At 40.8% G+C, this 25,524-nt stretch overlaps 1 protein-coding gene across 3 annotated transcripts in view; it reads right to left on the bottom strand.

The window, feature by feature from the left end:
- Positions 1-25,524, bottom strand: part of LOC137887812 (uncharacterized) — a 121,857-nt gene that overhangs the window by 69,939 nt on the left and 26,394 nt on the right. The window lies entirely within an intron of this gene.

The raw sequence follows: 25,524 nt of genomic DNA, 5'->3' as shown, positions 1-25,524 counted from the left end.
TTAGGGAGACGGTGATAAGATGCATGCATGTAGACAGGGCTACATAGTGTTCACCTTGAACAGTCTGGTGTCATCTGCTGAGGAGGGCTATCACACAGTGAGAGCACAGCATCAAACTCCAATCAAACTCCATCGCAGCTGACAGCAAAATCAAACTGATGCCTACATACACGTCGAAAGGTGCTGTGACCTCCACACCCCGTTATTATTCATGCACAGGGACTAGCTATTACTTCGGTGCCATCTCACTTCGGTTGGCATTCCTGTATTGGTCAACTAAGCAAAAAGCTTTCAAGAGCTACAGTAACACTGATGAACTGAATGCTTCTTGTCAAAAGAGACACTTTAGGGTAAAGACAAAGCGTGAGAGACGAGCCATATAGTGATGAGGTAATGTAAACATCACAGCCTCACAGCTCAGGCACACAGCTGGATAGTTAACTTTCTCGTATTGTTCGACAAAGCCACTGCAACGTGGATTTTTTATAAATAATGGGGAAGAAAAGGTTCTTTTCTGTTCTTTTACGTGATATACTGTACAAGTGTACCAATGAAATCTTCACATTTAAGCAGTGAGTATGTATGTAAGTATTGTGGGGGTTGTTGTCCAAAGCATGGACTGTGTACTTTACTTCTGCACTCCAGCTACTGCATTACTGCTATTGTACAGCGTGTGCTGTGTGTAACTATGTGGTGTACTATATGTGTACGTGTTTGTCTATAGTTTCTACAATAAACGTGAATGAGGTGAACTATTGCACTGGCATGTTCCCCTTCTCCTTGGTCATGTGTAACCTTGTTATCTGCATCAGTGCAGGGATTAAGAAACGGGCTGCAAATGGCCTTAGTTTGTCCCTCATGGATCAAACACAAACACACATTCTCTCTTTCCTGCATCTTGTCTCTTCCCACCAGTGTTTGTAGAGTTGGAAATTTCTTAAATAATTTATGCTGTTAATAACCAGCTCGGTCTCTGTGGAACAGAGCAGTCCTGTTCAAACATATGCATCTGTGTGTGTGCGTGTGTGTGTGTGTGTGTGTGTGTGTGTGTGTGTGTGTGTGTGTGTAAAGCAAAGTAAAAATGGGCCAGTGTTTGAACAGCGAGGTGGAGGTGTACGTATGAATGTGTATGTGATTGCAGTGTGAGTTATCACAGACTAGGCAGAATTGACTGATGTGATAGTTGAGGCTGGGCTCCTGTGTCAACACAGGGGAAACATCAGATTTCTTCTAGCAGTGCAGGAGCTGAAGGTCACACACTCAACTATCCTCGAAAGCAGAAGGTAGAGCGAACACTGGAACATAATGTCGAAGCTTAGTATTGTTGCACCGCAACATAACAACTACTATATAGGTAAAGCCATGGTCACAAACACATACACAACCCCAGACTAACAACATACCATCAATCAGCAAAAGGCTAAATTCAAATACTGTTGGTGCAATCAACAACCATCTATAAAACAGGACAAAGAAGTGATTTTATCGGTCTCCTCATTGTCATTTTTTCAGCATCATATCATCATCATCCTGCTCCATCCAGAGTTTTAGCTCTCCTGCATTGTATCTGTCTTTATTCTCTTTGTTACTTTATTACAGTCTGTCTGCCTGTGAGCTCACCATTTTTTCAGCCCATCTATCTGTCTGTTTCTCAAGATGGGAGGTGCGAGGAAGAGGCGGGGCATGCTCTCAGCTAGGATGACCTTGGCAAAAGTCTGATGATTCGAGGCAAGCAGCAATATCAATAATAATGGAGAAATTAATAAGCTGGTGCATTGGCCTGAGGGTTAGACTACAGAAGGTGGAGGTGGTGGGCTGTAATCGGGGGTTTGGGGGGGGGGCACGGCTGGAGGATGGCAGGAGGGAGAGAAGGGACAAAGGGTGGGGGGGTTTAGGATTGTGTGGAAGAGGGGGTGGTAAGTGTACGATTTCCTTAGCAGCAGTGTGGTGCTGCAGTCCATGCTGTCACACGTCAAAGAGGGAGCAAATCAAAGGCAGCTCTTTTGATGAATATAAAACAGAGAGTCCTGCTGAGAAGCACTCTCCCTCCCTCCCTTTCTAATCACAGAGCCGCAGAGGCGGCAGGCTGCACCAATCCCCCCAGCCCAGCACAAAATGAAAGGAGAGCAGAAACAAGGAGACGGGGACAGAGAGCACACGCGATCACAACAAAGGCTGCTTTATAATAGCAATAAACATTTGTCCTCTCGAGACATCTGCACAGAATGATGGGTGCGGTGTGGCGAGATGCAAGAGAAGCTGGAATGGCATCAACACATTTCTACCCCCCACCCAGCCCTGAAAAAGGTTCACCTCCTATCTCTAAAAGTATGGTACATGCATTTTTTCTGCAAACAACAACCAGTCCACTACTAAACGACGCACTGGAGCATGTTGCTTAGCTTGCAGGGTTTTGATAAAATGTCTAATATTCCCCATAAGATGCTCAAAAACTGCATTACCTTATGGGCATAAGTCTAATCAACCCATGCTTCAGAGAAGCTGAAGTGCTGACTGTGCTTCAGTTGAATTCATAACATCCCCTTTCCCCAACTCTGAAAATGCCATTAGCTTGTTCTCTTTTACAGACTGTAACAAAGGAAAAATAGGCTTTGTACAACATTTTACATGTCGTCAGTGTCTCTTAACAAAGAGTATTAACAGTAGGGCTGAAAAATTATGAAATATAATGTACCGTCATTGAGAATTTTTTAGACCAATATGACGATTGTGATTGAGTATGAGATTTTTTCAAAAATATTTTCTGTATTATTCACTACACATAAGCAATGAATAATTCTATGGTATGACCAACACCACATTGGACACCATATTCATATAAACTGCTGAACTGAAGATCAATTGATGCATGAGTTGATATGAATAGCATATCTATAGCTATTGAATTATTAAAACAACAAAGCGCTGCAGAACAACAGGCCTGGTGAGAACATTAAAATATGAAAAATAAATATGAATCTTAATGACCTCCTAGCTGTTACAGTATAGTAAGATATCAGACTATGGCTCAATCACTCTAAAAATATTTTGGTAACTCAAAGCGTCGTAAACATATAAACCGTTCCTGCTTCAGCTTCCTTTTGCCTCCAAGGCCGACGTTATGCTCATTTTGGAGAACGGGACAAACTGAAATATATACTATAAATACAGTACATTTACAGCTACATTTCCTCTCTGCTTTGAGCCCAACCACCGTCACTCTCTCTCTCGACTACCCTACATACTGAGCTTTTCCATAAAGGAGCTACACTACTCTTACAACAATGCAATATGTAAACTGCTCCCAACGCGGTAAAACTGCAAAAAATCAAAGCTGGCACTCGGCCAGAGTTGTTTCTTCATCTACTCTCATTCGCATATGTAACGTGGAGCTCAGGCCAGCGAGTGTGTTCTATCAATAGCAGCTTTTGCAATTTGAAAATTGCGTTCTATCACATCACAATGTCAGTTTGAATGTGATTAATCGTTCAGCCCTGATTAAGAGTGAAGTCCAATAACACCTCTCTGACATAGCAGTCAGTTCAAGCAAACAAATCCAAAAAACAGGAGGCAAGTCAAAAACCAGGTAACGAAGATCACAAGGAGAAAATGGTGGAACACTGTGGTACGAAGACGAACTGGCACAGACACAAAGGGGGTACACAGAATAAATACACTAGGGAGGAGGGGTGATTGTGAACAGGTAAAGCTGATCAGGGTGGGGAAAGGTAATCACACTGGTGGGAAACACAAGGGCAGGAAGTGAAGTTATCTGAAATGAGAGGGAGAGGTGAATAACAAAACAGGAAACCTAAAATTAACATGACATGCGAAAACAAGGAAAACATAACTCAGGGAACTTGACGAGGTGTTACACACCCAGAGGCTCTCAGACAGCAGTCCAAAACAATTCACCCTCCATTCCATCATCACTTCTGCATTTATCTTTTTCATTTCTGATGCTAAATTCAGATATTTGCATTTTTTTACAGTATGGTAGTCTATCGACGATCGGTCTCCTCATCTCAGCTGGAACTCGTTGAAAAAAAGAATAATTAGACTAGACCTTTTAGAGAAGCTGACGATCCCACCTGTTTCCATCCATCTCTGCTGAATTACTTGGCTACGCAGACTGTGTAAACATTCCATGTGCATAACAGGGAAGTGAGACAAACTATTAGCCTATGCATAGATCAGTCACTGCCACCCACATGACAATGATGCGGGCTCCACTGCAGTGCAGTCCGGTTCAATCTACACAGCCTTCAAAGCTCAAGATTCGTCATCACTGTATTCAACCAGAGCTCAGCTTCTGAAGCACTGCCTGGCTCCCCCCCCCCGGGGCAGTGCTCCTCTACTGCTCCCCAGGCAGCATTAGTATATGACACCAAAACCCACTCCCACCCAAGCCCTGAGCCCCGAAAGTGACACAAGCATGGGTGTCGCTGCCGTTTCACCTCCTGCCTGCTGAAGTATGAGGCAATTTCCTGCGAGTGGTGCATGGTGAGAGAGAGCGGGAGGCGCAGCCCAGCTCTGCTTGCTCTCTTTGATACTGTCAGGGAAGAGTAATGGCTCTCTGCAGCAACAGCCAGCACCAAACTAATGTAGTGTGACTTTGGTTCTCCTTTCCAATGCATTACCACCATAGTGAGGAAGAAGGGGATGGCAAGAAGACAGCTAAACTGTTAGGCACGTGGGAGGAAGCACAGGTCTACACATGGAGAATTCTTCACAGTTAGCATTCAATTTAATTAATTACTACATAAACAAAGACATGACAGGCATGTTTCTGTAATGTAGGAGTGTGTTTCAGTTTGCATAGTTCTGTCCGAACCCGACCCGAGTCTGAGAGACTATTAAAGGAGCCTGACCCAAACCCTGTTCAAACCGACCCAAGTCAGTGTTAGGGGATGCAGTTAATGTAAGCTGAAGCACTGAGTTTGCGTTACCCTGTTGGTTACAGCTTGCATGTAATGTAAATAACAAACCCCAGCACTGAACAAGAAGTACAAACACAGACAGTAGGATGGCAGATAATTTGTATTCCCTTTTAAACTAAATTTCACTGAAAAGAACTTGAAACGACATGTCTAGTAGGCCAAACTCAAACAAAATTTGTAGATATTTGTACGAAACCAGCGCGCCACACTCTAATCAGTCTAATCAGTTACCCGGCTCAAACCAACCAGACAGAACACTACTCTCAGACTGTAGGCCTATACCAGGAAAGCCTGCACAAGCAAAAGTCAGCCCTGTTAGTCAGGACAGCTCAAACTAATCTTTACAATGATTCCAAGGTTACAGTGCTTTAGTACACAGAGAGAGAGAGAGCAGCTTATCACTAGAAGGAACTCATCTAATTGGCCAATCTACTATCTCAGCAGCTACTACTGCCTTGTTCATTGTGCCTGGCCTTGCAAATTTAATAAGCAGAGAGTAAAAAGTAGTCTCATCATTTTTGCAGATTTTCCATATTAACACAAAGAAAAGGCAAAGAAAGCTGCTCTCTTTGGAGACCTGCATACCTCTCCGGTTGAACTCTTGCCCTTCTTTCAGTAACAGATGTAATTGCAATCAAACCCATCCAGAAATTATACTTTAATTATGCAGAATGAGAAGCCGATTCAAATTGCACAATGTTATAATTCATTAGAGCTAATTGAATGCCATGGTCTTTAGGCTGACTGCCAGTTGTGTGGAGATGCCAAGAGATATTGGGTCCTCGATGAAGCCTAAGGGCTGGTTGTAGAGGAACAGACTGCTATTCTCCTTGACCTTGGCTCCCACATTGAGTCTAACATGTGCAATCATTAGAAACCCACTTAAGCAGCATTTCAAAAAGCCCCAGTACTGAGCCAGAGCAATTACATCTCTGGCCAGTAATAACATGACTGTGAGACATACAAATCAGAATCAGCTTGTGTACATAAAACAAATTTGTTTTTATGCATAAAAGTACGGATCCAGTGAACATGTAAACAATCCAATATATACATAGTATGCTTGACCACAAAGTATACTGTAATAACAAATCACAGGAAATATTCCTATAGAAATACAATACTAATAAAACTATAATTTAAAAATAGATTTTAATTTTGTATTTTTTGAAAACAACACAAACAAAGAGGCATTTCAACTGCCTGAAACAATGATCTTCAATAGTCTCTTTGGCAGTATATCAAACCCAATTAGGATCTTATGTTCTACTAACACTTGATCTGCGAGGTAAACGAGTTTCACACAAACAGAATGAATGCGCACCGATGTTAAGAGTTTCTTAATGCCAGCTGTCCATGCTGCTGAAGTATTCAATGAATTCAAATAAACTTTGACACAATAGATACATGTTAGAGACAGAATACTTTATAAAATTGAAGCTTAGACAGTTAACAGTCAGAGCTTGCAGCGTGCTATAGCTTATGTGATACATGTTGATTATTAGATGTAACTTTAAAAAGTAATCTTTGTATACAATTTAGCTGCTGCATGAGCAAGACTGCGCTCTTAAGCACAAAAGAAGCCTCAAAGCAGTGCGTTCTTTCACAGTAAGTATCTCCTTTTAATGTGTGCTGGGCCGACATCACTGTGGTGGCCGGGCCTGTATATTACTGCTGTGTAGGACAATGAAGTCCACGGAATATGGAAGCCGTGAACCAGACAAAGGGATACACGATACACAGCCGGTGTGGCGCATATCAACATTTCCATTCAAGAAGCCACAAGCCTCCCTAGCCTGCAGGGCATTGTTTGCATTGCTGTAGGTTAGGCCTTTTTATCACTTGTGCTATTGCAACACCACTTTTCAAAAGAGAGCAACAGTAGTCGTGATAAGCACCAAGACTAAAAGATAACATTAAATGAACAAAGAAAATTACACTGACTGAAATATGTAGTTCATGGTTCCTCCTTGAGGTTTTCAAGCTTTTTGGCTCTTATCTTGCAACCAGTTGGTAGGAGGCACTTTTTAACTACTACTACTACTACTACTACTACTACTACTACTACTACTACTACTGTTCCCCTATTCTAAAGCTTTCTTAAGTTAATTAAGATGCTTTTTCATGAGGGAATATCTTGACAAATATAAAAAGAATATTTCTTTCAACACTTTTAACACATACATTTGTGAAGTGACCCAGACCAAAATTGCAACGCTATGAGATTTAATAACTATATGAAGAAACATCATGTTTTTTCTGTCTAGTGGTGGTATTATTATTATTATGACCAAAGCATGTTTGTGTACATCTTGGCAGCACTATAGCTTGGTAAATAAACTACAAAATGAAAAATTACATCAGCTGTGAGCTATTATAATAATGTCCTATGATTATTAACAAAAGATATATGTTGTAGGTATGAGACAGTGCATCCAGGCTGCTCCTGCCTGTACCTTTAACTCACACACACACTCCCTTATGTCAGTATATTCCAGTACCGAAGATAAGCAAATGTACCCAATATAATAAACGTCAATCTTCATACCATGGTTTACCTTTAAACTGGTACACCCCTAACCTAAACATTGAAAAATGAAAAAGTTCTTCAAGAAGGAAACATGCATTAAATAACTTTCAAGTTTCTATTATTGATTGTCATCACAAGGACAGATGCAGCATAACTCTGTAACAAATAAATAAAATCCTGATAATGTAGTGCTGATTAATAGCTTAGAAATGTCCAACATGTTTCACCGTATGTGTTGTTTATGCCTATATACATACATACATACATACATACATACATAGATAGTTCAGGTAGTTATACAGTATGATGTTTTACTGGTCTAATCTAGTTAACTGTATGTGTATCTGTTGTAACAAGTTTACTTTAGGAGACCACTTGCCTACACAAATGGATACATCCTGAATGAGCACTCATAGACTGAATTGATTTGAATTAATGTAGAGAAGGGGAAAAAAAGAAATACAAAGAAACAGCTAGAACTAGAAAAAGTGAAGTAGATGAGGGGTATGTAACAGTCAGGGGTTGTCTGGAGTCCAAGGCCTGGGGCAGTGCATGGAGAGAGATGAGCTGGTGCGCACACTGCAGGGTATCGTCTGAGAATGGTTGGGCTCCTCTAACAACTAAGGCTCGGTTTGTAGCACAGTGGGTCACAGCCTACTATAGTGTCTGTGTTTGAATGAGGCATTTTAAAAAAAATGGTGAAGAAATGCAAGACAAGAGAAATGAAACAAAGGGACGTCTTAAGGAAAAAATGAAATACACCCAAAAGTTTTGAATGAAACACTTACTAACACACCTTTGCCAATGCTGTGTGCGTGTGTTCCTAAGATCCTTTCACTGTGAACTGTGGGGCAGATGTCTTCAGCTAAGGGCAGCCCTCCCAGTATCTTCAAACAGGCTCTTTGAACACAGAGCACTGTTTTCCCCTATGAAGCCAGTGTCTGTGTCTGCCCTCTGTCAAAGCCTCCTTCCCACCGTTTTTATTTGTTCATTGTTGACTTGTGCAGCACTGTGACCTGGCCGTATGTATACCTATGCTTCCCTTTATCTCTGGCTTCCCTGAGGAGGGCTCTGTAAAACCCAGTCTCCACTGTATAATGTCCACATTTGAGTTGTTTTGTGTTTCTAAAGGGGCCATTATACTATGCTCATTATTTCTGACCTGGTACTAGCCGTAGCAGGCCCGGGACACTGCTTGAACTGGGTGTTCTATTTTTCCTAGACCTCAGCATTAAATAGCCTCTTTGATCTCTCACCACTGTCACAAAGCAGCAGCACCAGGCCTCCTAAATGAACCACTCAGAACTCAAGCAGCAGGCAACAACATCAAGTAGAGCTGGAGAGAAAATATGCAGATCCACTAGGAACGCAACAAAAAAAATAAAAAAAAGAGGAAAAGATGAGAATATAGGGTCCTCAGTATAATTAACTACAATGAGCTGGAGGCAGATGTGTGACTCTTAGACATAAAAGAAAAGATTACTGGCAGTATTTTTCACAAATTGCTCTGAAATTTAGGAGTTTATTCAATAGAAGCAGTACATTTCATCTGTTAAAGGTTATTTGTTATCTCCAGGCACCCAGACAGTACCTCAATTGCCTTGATCTTCACAGGTTTCAGTGCCAATCATTAGCATGCTAATCACAGATGATTTTCCAGACCTACAATGAAGGAAGAAGCACATGGAGAGTCTTTGTCATCCCGGGGTCCTGAACGATCTCTCCATTGTACATGGGAAAAAATACGCTAAATTACAATACCCCCTCCAAATACGGCATCTTGAAGTAGTGCAGGTGCTCCCTGGTCTTCCACAGGCCCAAAAGTCTGCTTTGTGATGCTATAATTCATGACAGGCACCTTTTAATAAGCCCTCCAATTACAGACATGGAGTTGAATTTAGCTGCAAAACATTCTCTTTCTCTTTCCTGTCTCTAACCAATAAAGATGATAAACCATGACTCAACTTCTTGAACTCCAACAATGTTTGTGAGAGCATATGCTCTGTTTTGAAAGGTCATGAAGAATACTGCTTTTGAACGAAATCGCAACTGATTAAACAAAAAAAACAAATGGCTCACTTGACTTGAAAGACTTCTAAGGAAGCAAACATCCCATTAACTATCTCCCTACTTCTCTCACCTGTGTATCTGTATATATATATATATTTCTTTTTTTTTTTACGAAGACCAATTAGCCAAAACAGGCCTAAACAGCAGCAGAATTTCTTTTATAGAAAATCTGTGGAATTTTACCAAGAACTTATGAAGCATCACAAAAATGTTTCAACATATTGGAAAATCATTGAAATTACTATAATCATTAAGTAATATTTTATATTAAAAGAATGATATCATCTGCAATATGTGTGGGTTGGAAAACCAAAACAACAAGCGTAAAGCAGCTAAAAACGGCTAACGTCTGCATAGAGGTGAAGTGGTGGGTTACTTCTTTCTTAATACAAGTTTACGTTAACCTCATTTTCAAACTCAACAAACCGTTTTCTAACATTGCACATATCATCACCACCTCAGTTAATTCTTCCTCTAACCAGGTTGTCTAGGCTAAATGCCAGAGGTCACTCTTCTCATTCAGCAAGAAATCAAAAAGATAATGACTCCTTATTAGAATTCTATCTGGAAGTGCACACAGGAAACATCAAAAGGTGCTGACAGGGTGACTGGGGGCAACGATGGGGCTCAGTGATAATCCACATCAAAGAAGAGGCTGAGGGTGCGGGGACATCCATCAGAGCGCTAGGACTGTAACACATGTGCAGCAAAAATAAATACAGGCAGACAGCAATTCTACAATTGGGATAATTCACCGCTCTGAAATAGATATGTATTATTGGTAACCATTCCCAAAAGGAAAAGGCACTTTTTGGGGGTTGATGAGCCCAGTTGAAGGCAAGGCAGTGCCGATGGAATGATGTAGTTTGGTAAATTATGAATGATAGCCCCACGGTAAAATGACATAAAGGAAATAATAAAATAAAACATCAAGTGGAGCCATGATGAACGTACACTGGCAATGTGCACTTCAGTAAACAATCAGCCAATGTCAATTATATAAAATTGGGCTGGCTATGGAGCATTTTGGCACTGGCACAGTCAACCTTTTAATGACAGGCTGTTAGATAATAGCTATCCGTCTGTTGGCCTCCAGTTTGAGTTCCCAACAAATCCTTTTCACACAGACCTATTACAGAGGGGCTAGTTCACAGCTACCTGAGAGCAGCTTTTTTTCCAGGAAGTCTGACAAACCCATCCCTGTTTCCAGAGATTGATGTTCACAGTGTCTGTACGGCAGAGGTAGAGGTCAGTGGCACATACCTGACCTCCCCCCATCCGGCCTCCTTCTCTATCTAGCTTTGCCATCTTGACAACTGTAGCTGAGGCACAGGACAGTCCAGTGTATTGCCCATTTACAGTACAACTCGCAAAGCTAGAGACTCAGAAAATAGTTTTGACCACCTTCATTAACCAATGACCTCACCCGACTACCAGCATGGACTGACACCAAAAAACTGCAGCAATGGGGCAGTAAGACCACTGTATAGCACTCTAAAGTCCAACAGTGTCTACAAAACTCCTCATCCTGGACCCTCCACTGCTAACAAGGAAGACTTATTCTGGCTCCCATCATCATCTAGAAGTGCATGAGCATTTGTGTGTGTTTTCGAGCAGATGAAAAGGTCCTGTTGAGTAGACTTTATTTAAAACCAAAAGATAATGACTAGAACAGGAACAAATATATTAATACAAATACCTGGATACCTATATCTGGAAAAAGATATATTTTTTATGATAAGCAGGTCAGTGGTAGGGGTAGTATTTTCCATGACAGTCATTACTAGCCATTATTTTGTATAATCCCACTGGTATTGCTCACACATTATACAGCAAAAGATTAGGCAGCAGGACTGCTGACTTCTGATTTTCTTACATCCACAAGGGCATAAAATTTGCTTCAGACTGCACTTGGCTACCACATGGCTCCCACTCTCTCCTTTCATTACACAAAACCATCCATTTTCCAATTATGGAGGGATATAATTATATTACACTTTAACAACTTCCACACATGTATTTGACAGCAATATACTGTAAAGTCAGCATATCACCAAAATTGTTCTGATACAGTAATGCATACTTTATTAATGTTTCATTTAATTGTGTGCTGTATAACCCTTTGATTGAAAACAGGAAAGAAAAGATGAAGCACTTTGCTTCTTTGCTGTGTTGAGACTACTATACATTTTTCGAGTGCCAGTCCATTTTTTTGCGACTGCATCTGTGTCTGCTTCCTTATTCCAAATGCTTCTGCTGTTCTTAACTATTTCGGAAGTCATACAAGGACATTTGACACTATCAAATTCTAATCTATAAACTGGAAAGACTTCCTGAATCACTGAAAGCTACTCTTAATGTTTTCTGGGTCAGAGTGTAAGACCTAACCAAATACTATCATCAACAGCAGGAGAGCATCTGCTGTTTTGGTTGACTCATTTCATTTTGGAACATTTGACAGTTTGATTACATTTTGTACATGAAATACACAATTTGGCGTGGCAGAGTTTTACCCCGCAAGAGCAGTTTTTCTGAAAGTTTTGGTAGTAAGAAAAATGACTTACTCTTAGTCTGTAAGAGATAATAAAACCAGAATAATAAGAGATTCCTGCTCTATCCCCTGGCCTGTGTACCTGCAAAAAGAGCAAGAAAAGGCCTCCATCACGCACATTCACATTTCTTATTCTATATTCTCCCGTCTCACCTTTACTAACCCAAGCATCCACCTACAACCCCATTGTTCGACATCGCTGGGGAATTTCAATCCTACTTCATATCCTGACAAATTCCTTCCCTGATTACTGATGCATTTCAAAGCAGGCATCATTATATTTTCAGACCATTTTCTTTTAAAAATGTACTGAAAACCTTTATGATGGTTCCCAAGGGCCCCCTTCTCCTCTTCTGTTATGCTCTTATTAGGCTCTCCCGCTGCCTGCTGGGGGATCCACATTGCTATTCATTTTCTGTCTCTCTGACCCCTGTGTGGATGGAATTCATCGAACCTATTCCTTGTTCTTTACATTACTTTGGAGACAAGAAGCTACTGTCTGGTGTGGCTATTAAAACATAAACCCCATTAAATAAAAATGTGCAACAGTGATGCCTGTGGAAATATAAAGGCAGAGGGAGAAAAAAATCAACTTCATCTCCTGTGCTAATAGCCAAATTTGGAACTAATAAGTAAAGAAGCAGTGTTGTCACAAAGTGCCATAGGAGGGAGGTGAACCTATGATAATTCGTAATGCAGTCAACAGCTAGTCTAAATACATTTAACTCCCACTAGTCATATTGGCAAAATATGGTTCTGATTTACAAGTATGAGCAAAAAAGGCATATCATCAGTGTGTGTTAAAGTAATGATCTATCAATCATATTCACATGGACCATCAAGGATAAGTAAATGTGCATTGATTTCTGTATTTTATTGAGAGTATCAAATATTATTATAGTTTGATTGGTGTTTGCGAGTTCGTCATAGTTGGAGAGCTACAGTAGTTCTCAAAAACATTTCAACAAACATATGTCTCTTGCAAGACAAGAGAATTGCAGTGTTTTTCAAACAAATTACATATTGAAAGTCTCAAGACCAAACTCACAGTTAAGATCCCCCTGTTTCGCTCAATACATTGAATTAAATGCATCATAGTACTGTATAACACTGTTGAGATTTTATAGTAATGCAATTTTAATCAGGCAAGTAACTTTAGAGGAAATAAATGAAATCAGCAGAGTGAAAATACATGGAATGTATTTCCGTACTTCCTATAGGCCTTCTGTTCGCCAGAAACTGCATCGCCAAGGCTTTAAATATTTTTTGACCACAAACATTTTCACAGAAATATACAGTACGTTTGGCTTATCAAGTTGTGATATGTAATGTTCTATAAAACAACTCACACACAAACATCAACACCACACTTTTACGTCTGGTGTGGTCCACCACCTCCCAAGAAAAGAAAAGGCTTCAATTTCTTCACTAGCAGATACTCATTTAATTCGGCTTGTTGTTTAGCTCGTCTGATGGAAATATAGTAAGTGAGTTTTTATATAGTAAGGTTGCCTAAAAGCTGCATAGAGCTGCAGAATTGGATTTAGATATTTAGTGGGTTTGGTAGCACATGCAAATCTGTAAGATTACAAGGAATAATTTAATTAAAAGTTAACAAGAACCACATATAAACGCGGCTTTACAGTAAGTTTCTATGTTCCCTAAAGAGTAGGGTAAGTGAGTGAGTGTTTAATAGAAGGATTTACTGACAAAATAAATGGGTTGAGAGAAAGGGAGATGGACAGAGTATAGGAAGGGAGGGGCTTTTATGGCAGGAGTCGTTAATGTAAACCCTGAGTGGCTGGTCTGGCTAGGAAGCCTTGCAAAGAACTGTTGGAGTTGATGAGGTAGTCCAGCTGAATGATATACATCGCCGGCCACAGGCGAGAGCTGTCCATTAGTTACAGGGGTTCCTGTAATGCCCAGCTCTAGTACATTATTTCCAAATGCATCAGTCAGCGTCGTGCAGCACAGATAAATTCTAATGCTTTAGATCTGTAATGCATACTCTCACCTCTGCTATATTACGCTACAGGTTAAAAGGGCAGGAAGAGAGAGGGGGGGAAAAATGTAATTTATTTTTCACTGCAGCCAGTATTCTTCCCATTAGCTTCAAACGTGAGATAAGTTATGGACTTTAACGAGCGCCTTTAGCCACCAGAGCACGCTGCACACAAGACTGCAGGCAGAAGATGTGGGCTATGGGCTAAGGGAGGAGGAACTGGGAATGTGGATGTATGGCGCTAATGACCCAACACAAGCACCTCACTGTCCTCGGCGAGATCCAAATGCAGCTTTTACCACAGTCTTATTTGTGTGTACCACATGTGCATAAACATAACAGAAACTGGCTTAGTTATGCTCATTACAACAACCTACTCTCCAAGACAAACAATCTAAAACTGTGCCAATATGCAACTAAAGCACCCAAGGAGGCCACCCGGCAAATGCTGCAAAGCTGCAAAGAGGAGGGCTCAAAGTGGGTGGCTGCCTAAGGAAAGCGACCCTTCACCTCTTCCACTCAGATTACATTTTGAATGTAGAGGAAGCTTTGGCTTATCCCTACCACATTCACATTTCTACCTTTGCCAATCAAATGTAACGGCTGGAAAAGGCAGAGCTGTCCTGACCTTTTAAAGAGCTCTGAAATCACTTCCTGTGTTTCTGAGAGCGGAGATATGCCAGAGGAGGAGTTAGAAGAGCGCAAACACACACACACACACACACACACACACACACACACACACACACACAGCAAGATTATGCTAGAAAAGGTCATATCTTAGTGTTCTGGACTAAACCTGTAAGGCTGTTTCTCACAACCTCTTGCCAAAGCTTTGCAGTTTTTTCAAAAATGGGTCCCTGTCTGTAACACACGGAGTTTGTTATTGTTCATCTAACACACAAGGATCTACACAATATTAAGGCCGCATGGAAATGGTTGGAATGATAAAACTGACTATTTTGTGTAATTGCGCAATTTGTTGACAATTAATAACAGTGTATTTCATATCCTTTTAGGAGGAATATATAAATATATATTTTTTTAAATCCCTTATTAGTACCGCAGTGGGGAATTTTGTTCTCTGACCCATCCCTAGTATATAGGGAGCAGTGGGCTGCCCCTGAGAAGCGCCCGGGGAGCAGTTAGAGGTTCAGTGTCTTGCTCAGGGACACTTCGGCCCAGCACATGTAGTAACCGAGGATCGAACCGCCAACCTCGCGGTTATCGGACAACCCTCTCTACCCCATGTGCCACGGTCGCCCCAATCGACCCTTAGTAATAAATCATTACTAAGCCTTTTTGAAGAAACTTCCCGCATTCATTGTTCAGCTCTACATAATATATAGAATGATCATGATCTACAACTCAAATTAACAATGGAAACATAGTCCTTAGAAACCAACAGATTTAAAGCACTCTCTTATTTAGCTGATAACATCTGTCCTGAAAAATCAACAAATATTACTGGGAGGGATATATCAGATCTAGGGTTGCACCTATACCATTAACGGGTCCCGATACCTATGTGTCTGCCTTGCATTATCTATCAGGTTTTCTGCCAGTGTATTGGCCCGACGTAAGGTTAGCGAGTGTCCGATTCAAGAGAGAGTGCGTGTGTGAGTATGAGTAGGAAGTCAGAAGTAGCGTTAAGTTAAAGCTAAGTTCCTGTGTCCCGTGTCAAAGTGAAGGGAGTTAGCTCCAAAGTTAGCTACAGTTCCAGCCCATATCGGTACTTGGTATTGGCAAGTATTTAAATGTAAGTACTTGTACTTGGTCTAAAAAAAGGCTTATTGATGCCTAAACTTCTACACTTCTACTATCATCCAGTTCTTTGCTTTCTTCTTTGAACAGCCTTGAGTTGTAGCTGCATTTCCCCTGGAAAACATCTTAGCGTCAGTTATCGACAATTAGCTGTGTGCCTGTAAGCTCTTCAGCTGCATTGGAAAGATTATTAAAACATGCATGATCAGTCCTCTGTGTAAAGCCCAATTATCATCGGTTGCCATCTGATTCAATCACACACTCGTCAGTCAATCATACATTGATTTATGTTTTTTATCCAAATCACTAATAGAACTTTACAAATGTTTTGTCCGACACCATTATTAACGTATCACGGGATATTTAGACAAATGAAGCCATTCCCTTGTACTTGTTGCTCATCCAGTTTCCTATTCATAGTATCTGCAATCACTGCTAAATAGCACTAAATATCTGTATCAATATGATCTGTGACAATAAGCAAAGGGTACAGCATAATAAACTTCTGCACTGTGTTATCAAAGCTAATGAATTCATATAAAGCAAGAGATAATATTGTATGCGTGTATATTGTAATTTTGTGTGTGGTAATTGCACGGACAATACAAAAAATGGTGTTCTTATGTAAATAAAGCTTTATATAGCAGTGAATAAAAAATGTATACACAAGGTTTAGGGTCAATTGTGCAGTTTCACCAGAACCACTTACTGGTGATCGCGTGAGAGGTATGTTGGCAGAATAAAAAGATGGCTTTATATTTACTACTATTCCACCTCAACCCAAACTAGCCGCAGGCTAAATAGGAAAAGACAGCAGTTTAATGCACAAGTGCCGTGTTGTCTCATCTTACATCACATCATGTGCCAGCTCTGTTTATCCCAGCAAAACTACTGGGCCTTTAACACAGATGAATTATGAAGTGACTACAAGACTCTTAATTACCCCATCCACCCAGTCTGAATAATGCAGGATTCTGCTTACCACCATGTTAGTGCGGATTGCATGCAATAGTTAACATAACTGCTTAACACAGCCCTGGGCTCCTGAGGACTGGTGTGTATTTCAGGATTAAACTCATTAGTGATGTGTCTGCATGTGTGAGTGCAAAGATGTGTACGCTTCCATTGACTATGGCATGTGGTGCATGCTAAATGCAGCCATTCAGGAAAGAGACATGTGGCAGTGGACATGTTTACCCTCTGGCAGTTGTCTCTGGTTCATCAGGCGTGAGAGGGCAGGGGGCTTTGGAAGCATCAGCTGGTAAGAGTGGAGTTGAGTGCAGTGAGGCAGAAGACACAAGGACACAAGGACACAAGAACACAGACACATACCTGCACAGCAAGGACTGCCACTAAGAATGTGAAAATATAATTATGTTGCCAGGACAGTGAATAGATCTGCTGTGCAATGATAGACATGAGACAATGATCGCGACACAGAGCTTGGACTTCATGTTGACATAGCAATGTCTTTCTGAGCCGCTGGGTCATGAACAGACAGATGAAGGAACGTTTGGTGTACAGCTGGCTAAGAAGCAGAGATTCAAAGTTGAAGTTGGCTTCACCAAACTGTCAAACACGTTGTAATTATTTGTGTCAAGTTTGTATCCGTGCATTTGTTCTGCCAGAGCATTGTCCTCGTTGACATATTCAGAAAACAATCAAGTCAACAAACAGGTGACTACGTACTCTTGTCCAAACTAAATTCACCCTAACATAACACAATTATAGTACACACACTGACACCTCTCCAACTCCCATCGGGTCCTGAAATCTTACAACCAAAATGTTGAGTTTATTCAAAATGGAAAGGGAGCAATTATAGAATTACATAGAGCGAGCACAGGTGTTTTTGTTGTTTTGTTTTTTTTTAGCAGTATGTGCTTTTACATAGGCTGGCTCCATCATTCATGGTTGGGTTGTATTTATAGACAGACCCATTTGCGTCTCTGTGATTTCAGATGCTGTTATCGAGAATGCTAAAACCTTCATGCTCGTGGAACAAGATTGCCACTTTTATGGGAACATCCTGTGCTGAAATAAATCCTCACCTGATAATGTGTGCTGATGGGTCAAGGGGTGCAATGAATGTGAAAGGAGCTTTCAGTGAGAGTAGCAATTTAGCCATGCCTCCCATGTATGCCTTCCCTTTAAAACACAATCACTTTGTACCATCATATTTCAGCTCCATGCCTTACCCAGCTCATTAATATCCAGATTCTGATGCCTGATCAACAAGAACAACACTACCATCACACTGGTGACTTTCATTAAATGTCATGACGATATATGGATGATTTTAAAGAGATCCAGTCTATTCATAAATCTAATTTAAAGATATATTCCACTTTGTACGTGCTTCGTCCTCTAATGGGCCTCGCTATCAGTTTACCAGTTTACACTCGGCTTTGGCACCCTGAGATAGATATCTGCACTCACTGCCCAATGGTGGTGGGCAAAGTTTAGGACATGTAGCGTTTACTAATGGTTACTGTTCCTATCCAGACGGTGAAATGGCACAAGGCAAGGTATGCTCTTTTTTCACATTATCATCCTCTACCTTCACAACTGGGCTTCAACACGGGCAATTGGTGATGATTCTGTCCAGGTCCACAGTCATGGACGGTTTCATCACAGAATCATGGCCTTCATTCTCCGGTTACTTTTCTTTTATACTAGGGAGGAAGCAGACTGTAGGTGAGTCCTTTTTCCCCCGTTATTTACTTTTTGTTGTCTCTGCCATCAAAGGAACACTTCTGGACTTGTACATACATCCAGTATGGCTCTGCCTCAGAACTCAATGGTGCCAGGTGGTGCCGAGGCCTGACACACGTCTGATCCAAGACCGCTAACTTTTGAAACCATATATGGTTTATAATGGATTAAATGAGAATAAAAAGATTAGTGACATTTCCTTTTATCTTCTCTCAATGTTTATTACTGTCTCACATTATGAAACAAATGTATAGATGTAATTCCAGTACTACTGATAAAACATAAAACAACATCATGTCATTGGATGGGCAAATATGATATACATTTAAGTTCTCAGTGTGGGAAGTAATGTTACAATGCTGCAAATTTTAAGTTTTCAAATGGCTTTTTCTAACATTTAGTCCATCATGGCTCAATGAAGCGTTTACTTGATCCTTTCAGATGGAACAAAATATTCTTTCCTCAACAGATCCTGTTTATTGTTGCTTATTTTGATACATGAAACACATTCAATAGATGGAACAATCTTTTTGATTTCATTCAACCAAGGACATCAGACAAAAGGGCATCACGTTCAAACAAGATCAAAAACTCTCAAAAGTAAGTTTGTGATCAAAAACTCTCAAAAGGTTGTAATCTTTGTTCCCAGTATGAGCTAAAGTGTTTATAAGATGAACAAATCAAGTTAAGAGATCATGTATATCTAATCAGGACAGTGGTCCTGCTCATCTAGCAGAAAGCTGTACTGTACAGTTGCTGTTTGGCTCAGCCCACCGGATCAAAATGATTTCCACAGGTTGGCCTTGGATAGGTTGGCATCAGAAAACAGCCTGTATGACCTAATGATATATACACCCTGAACCACAGCAAACCATAGATATGATATAAAATAGTACAGGTGGTTCATCAGTACTCTAATCACATTGACGCATGTATTGCAATTGCAATGGCTATAAATGCCATTCAATCCTGCAGTACAATCACCGCATTTTGTGCCAGTTAGTTACATTACTAACAGGTGCATCATCTCGACGCAGGTGGTAGCTCTGTGCAGCCACTTAATGTATAAAATGAAAACAGTTCCAGTGATACCTGCATATGTACCAAAGCATTAGCCAACATTAGCTTCTTCAATATCGTTTGAGCACAGAAGTCACAGGGACCACCATGAATAGAATCCATAATAAATTGATTATTTCCCATTTTCCCGTTTGATATGAAAGCGTTGAGCTGCTTTGAATGGCAATCATCGTTCTATTTATTTCTCAAATGTATATTAATATGTTTATGACCAAAACATTTGTTCAATGGGCACAAAACGGTTACAGATTGAACCATATGCCGAGAAACCTCTCTCACAGTCGTAACAAACTGAGGTCTTACTTAAAATAACTAATATTATGATTTTAAAGGTTTAGTTAGCTAGCGATGATATTGCACATTTTGTCTTATAGGCACACTGTAGAGAATACAGGTTCTTTTTGTTAAATTAATAAATAAAAGATTGATATCGACCTTCAAAACTGTTTGACTTACTAAGGTCCATTTCTTTGGAAACTCGCTGTTTAAGGCAACTCTTATGCCAAATAGGAGTCATTACTACTTTGATCAAGCGTACAGTACATGACATCACAGAACAAGAACCAAACATGTGCACACACACACACACACACACACACACACACATACATACATATACACACATACAAATCTAAAGCTTCTTTCCTCCTTTACTGCTAACTTAAAGCAGTACAGTTTTTTTGGTGTGGCTCTGTTCTGGAGAGACTTTAATAGACACAATCAGCAGTGGGTGTCTCACAATTACAACAGAACTTCAAACTGTTGGTAAATTAGTTTAAATTGTGAAGAATGAAATAACAATTTCATCTCTGTTGAACCTAGAGGAGGGTAAGGCACCTTCCACCACTTCAAAAAGTTGTCAAAAAGAAATGCTGAACATTGATTTTTATCCTATTGTTTTTGGTGGTCTTTATTTAATTTGATGATTTGTGAAGAGGTTTGGCAACATAATGCAATCTTTCCTAATCTTACTTGTTCCCTACGAGTGTCAGTATCCTTACCCCTTGCTTTACCCCTTAACTAGGGCCCATAGCTAAGCTAGAATCATCCCAAACTTTATAATGTTCAATAAACATGTTTTTTTCTTCTTTAATTTGACATTTGCATCTTATTGCTGGATTAGTTCACAATTCTATTGCTAATATTTAGAATTATAATTATTATTATTGTTGTTGTTGCTATAATTATTGTTATTATTTGTATTAATAATATTATTTAAAGGACTGCAAGTAAAATGTAAAAGCACATATTGCAAATCACCAATTTATCCAAACATGGGCTGCAATGGTAGTGATGTTTTAATTAATTTTAACCACAGGAAATAAAGTATAATATGGAACTTTAGTTTACATATAAAAACGTAAGACAGGAGAACATATTTGAGCAATCATCACAACCTGAATGTGAAATGTCCAATGCATATTCAGACACTGCATTCAAGGCCAAATTTGCCCCATTTAAATGAGTCATTCATTAGAGATAATAAAAAGGTCTGTGCGGTATAATAAGATTCCGGTTGAGTGCTAATTCCAGAAAATAATTGCTTGCATGAATACTATCCATACAGATAATTTCACTGTCATTATACACAAAGAAAAATGTGTTAATGACAAATGCAAACTGAGAACCTTGACGACTTAAAATAGCGTCGGATAACGATCATGACATTCTAATTAAGAAAGGTCTGAGTTGGAGTTAGCGACACCAACCACATCAAGTGCGAAAGAAAATAAACCGCAGCGAAAAGGTGAAATTGCAGAACACTGGAGAAGTGTCGGTATTTCCATCGCATTGTCCTCTTTTATTCTTCCAATCCAAAGTCCTGATACAGCAACAGAGAAGGTGACACACTCCACATAGTCAAGCATGTGCGTGTGTCTGTGTGCATGTGTTGAAGAAAGGAGAGACGCATCCTGCTCACTTACATAATGCAATCTCCTTTGTCTCTTTCTGCTTCTCATAAGCACACATGCCTGTACACACACATAGACACACAAGCACACATGTCTGCTGCTATACATTCACTGTCCAACAAGGAAGGAACAGATGCCCCGTCAGGCTGAGGGGGAGGCGGGCACACTCACTGTGTTTGTGAGCAGTGGGGCGGTCTTGGCACAAACACCTTTCTACTATCAGAAGCTCTGCAGTGTCCAAGTGTGAGGAGACGTAGAAATAGTGCATTCCGACATCCAGCACAGAGGCAGTTGATGCAAAAACATGACAGCATGAAGTTGGAATTTCTGTGAGAACAGGCCTCGAGGAAAAAAACAACATTCATGTCCTCAATGAATTGGAGTGCAGTGGTCGAAGCCTTTGCAAAAAATCACAGTCCCCTGTGGCTTTTTTTTCCTCTCCGCAACAATGTAGAATTGTCCCTTTAGCCATTAGCCTCACATCAACTATGCAAAGCAGGCCAATCATCACAAACGACTCGTAATAGAATAATTGCAGCAAAACGAATCCTGCTGGGAAAAACAACTGGTGTGCAATTCACATCACACATCAGGATGTGTCTGGTCCTAGACTCCCTGGATACAGCCAGGATGCTGTGTGCTGGGCTGGGCCGGGCAGAGTGGTGGCATCCCAGGGTACTGGTGGAGACTGACTGGAGCCCACACACGTATGCCTTGTGATACAGCCTCTCTCTCCTTCTGTGTTTCTCTCTCTTCTCCATCCCACCCAGCAGTCAGCTGCCTTCATCCAACTGACTCATGAGGAAATCCTCCACAACAGGAAAAAGCTGCCAGCTCCCATGACATGAAAAAAAAATCCCAAAAGCGGGCATCAAAGAAAGGAATCAACGCTCATGCAAGACAAAAAAAAAAGTCAGAAATTGCTGACGCTCCGCCCAGTCAAAATCTTCCGCCTTTGTTTTTTGTCTCTCATTTTATTTAGTTTCGCAGTTGTTTTAGAGAATTAGCATCTGCTACTGAGCCTTTGCAGAGGATTTATGTGCCCCCCTACACATTTCTCCCATACCACCCGTCCCCGCCCCTTGCCTGCCTCCTTATCCCCCATCAGTCTGCCAGACAAGTTTTTCCCACCCAGTCACAGTACCCAGCCAGCAACCCCTTTTTGTGGGTGTGCTTGTTTAGTGTGGGTCTGGTCTGTAAGTGTGGTGCATGCCGTGCCAGCTTGGATAGGAGGAGAGATGAGGAGGAGAAAAAAAAAAAACTCTTTGTAAGTTATGGGAACACTATGAGAGAGACGCAGGCGCTCATAAATTATACGGTTCATTTGCATATCCCTGGCATAAGACATTATGCAAATGCAGGCCAATTTGCATAATGGATTCCTCTTGTTGTCTCAATTGCCCAGTTGCGGCTTTTTATTTAATAATAAGAAACAAACAAACAAAAGAGTGTGAAACACGACAAAATAGCACGTTCGAGCCCTATGGAGCCCTTTGCCACTGCTTCCCTGAAACACTAGACCGAGGAAGACTTCGAAAAGCACAATGTCTGTGTTCAGATCCTTTTGAATTATATAGCCATGCATCTGTCAAACACAAAATGTGCACAGTACATACAGACATAAGAGAAAGAATATTTAAGAATTCATGTACCATTGCATGAAGTATGTGACGCGGAATACGCGAGCGTTGGTAAATTTCTCTCTTAATTAATATATTCTATCCTCGACTATTAAAGCAAGCCGCAGCATAGCTAATTAACAGCAGTGTGCATACATTCTGCAGAGGGAGGGTGATTTTATTAAATAATAAAAAAATGTGCGTCTTCTGCTTTTAACCTCATCAGCTCCGTACCAAACGACCAAAATAAAAATCGACAAAGGAGCAAAAGCAGATGTGTCCAAGAAAATTATTTAATCAAATATGTGCTACTGACAAAACGGCTAATAATGAAGCCTCTAATGACAAAGAAAAGATAATTACCACACATATTACAGAGCCTTATAAAAAAAAGGTCTAAATAGACAGTCAATTGTTAACAACATGTGACGCTTATCCATGTCCCACAAACATAACGGCAAAGATGATGGTCACAAATGCAGCTTAAAAAGTGATCGTGATACAATTACAGGAGGGTGTAGAGAGCTGGAGGAGAGGTAGGGAAGGTAAAATAAGAGAAGTATATAAAGAAAAAAAGATTGGAAGGTGGTAGAAGGAGAACTTTGATTATTTATAAAATGCCAGGACAACATTGTGCGGTGAGATCAGCCAGCAAAACGTCAACTTAAATCAGCTCCAGTCGGATAAGCAGCTTGAGATTCTTCACTGTGTACTGTGGCACATACTGCTCACCCTGTTTTGTTGCACCACACTAAGGGTTGCTGGTTGTGGGTCGAGGCTCTATTTGTTCTCCATCTAGGACTAATGAAGAGGAAGGGCAATGCCAGGCACCGAGGTTACACGGCAGGGCGCAAAACAGTTAAGTCAGCCGGCTTATGAGAACTGTTTGACAAAATCATCAGCTTTTAAAATCAATTAAACCAAATGTTAATTAATGTCAAGCCCATAGAAGAAAAAGAGGGAGATGGAAGGCGGGTGTACTTGGCATGTGGAAGGAAAGCTAGGGAGAGGAGGAGGGTGTGTAAGAGAGGGACTGAGAGAGAAAGGGGATGGGCAAATAAGGGAAACAAGGAGCGAATGCGGTTGATGGCAGAGAGAAGTTGGCACAGTGCCATCCATTCAGTGGTAGCACCAAGGCGGACTTCTGTTCGCTCTCTAGGGTAGGTGGTTAGATGTAGCCTGGGCGACAGAAGGGTCCTGTCGTCATTTTGGTAGCATCACATGCTTTGAGTTTTTCTTTTATCTTGTTTTTTTAATTATTCTTTTTTTTTTTGGCGGACGGGGGGCTGTCTGATATTAGAAGTTACAGCGAAGATACATCTTTAGACACATGCGGGGAGGGCAAGTAAACATCTGCTGATGAAGACTTCCGGATGGGACCTACACCTGAATACATTTTGAGAGCTACCATTGAGATGGATTAGTTGCAGCATGGCACCAGGATGGAGGTACAAGGGTGGATATCCAGCACTCTTGAGAAGATGTGAGACAGGAAGTGAACCTACAGTGACGGGTATCTATACAGAGGAGTGGGAAATGGAGGAGGCATTACATGAGATTAATGAAGGAGATGGAAAATCATACAACAAAAAACAACAGAAACGTGGGACTGTTTTGTTGTTTTAGTGATAACTGGGTGGTTTGGCGGTGGCACAAAAGGAAGCTCCTCCCACTCGCTCCTTCTTGCTCTCTCTCTTACCATCTGAGGCACAGCTCTCTGTGCCAGGCAGCCAGCCAGCCATCTGGGCAGGAGACGCCATGCCAACTCATTCGTTAGCAGTAAAGGACGTACCCTTGGAAGATGCGGTCGATGACAAATGCCATTTCCATCTCACAGTTGACATTTATGGACTCTGGTAAAAGTCATTGGATTGGAGGATGCCCAAGAAGCAACAATTTGGCAAGTGCGTGTCTCAAGTGGTGTGCCAGCGGAAATGTGATGGCATCTGGCACGAAAACTGGCGAAGGACGGGGAATATATACTACAATTAGGAAAAATCGACAACGGATACCCTACACGTTTCAGTTGCCAGAAAACAAAAGAGAAAAGAACAAGCAAAGACATTACAGCACCTGATAAGACTAATTGGAGCAACATTTGCTTCGTTAATTAGGGTGACACTAAATCATAAGAACAACTTGAATTATCAACAAAAGAATCCATAATGGGGATAAAATAACAAAAACCAAGATGAAGACAAAAGCGTCAAACTGTTCAACTATTAGTAAAGGGTGTGAAGCGAGTGCCTCTTTTTATGCCAACTCCCTTTCCCCCCACATTTTCCCAAGTGTAAACTGCCATTTCTGGCAGCCACAGTGAACGTCTGCCATGGGCACTGC

This window comes from Cebidichthys violaceus, unplaced genomic scaffold (assembly GCF_023349555.1).
Source record: "Cebidichthys violaceus isolate CVI_PGR_0920_01 unplaced genomic scaffold, fCebVio1.0.p SCAF_5, whole genome shotgun sequence".
NCBI classification, from domain to species: Eukaryota; Metazoa; Chordata; class Actinopteri; order Perciformes; family Stichaeidae; genus Cebidichthys; species Cebidichthys violaceus.
Note: the sequence above shows the minus strand (reverse complement) of the source record. Positions and strands in the feature narration are given on the sequence as shown.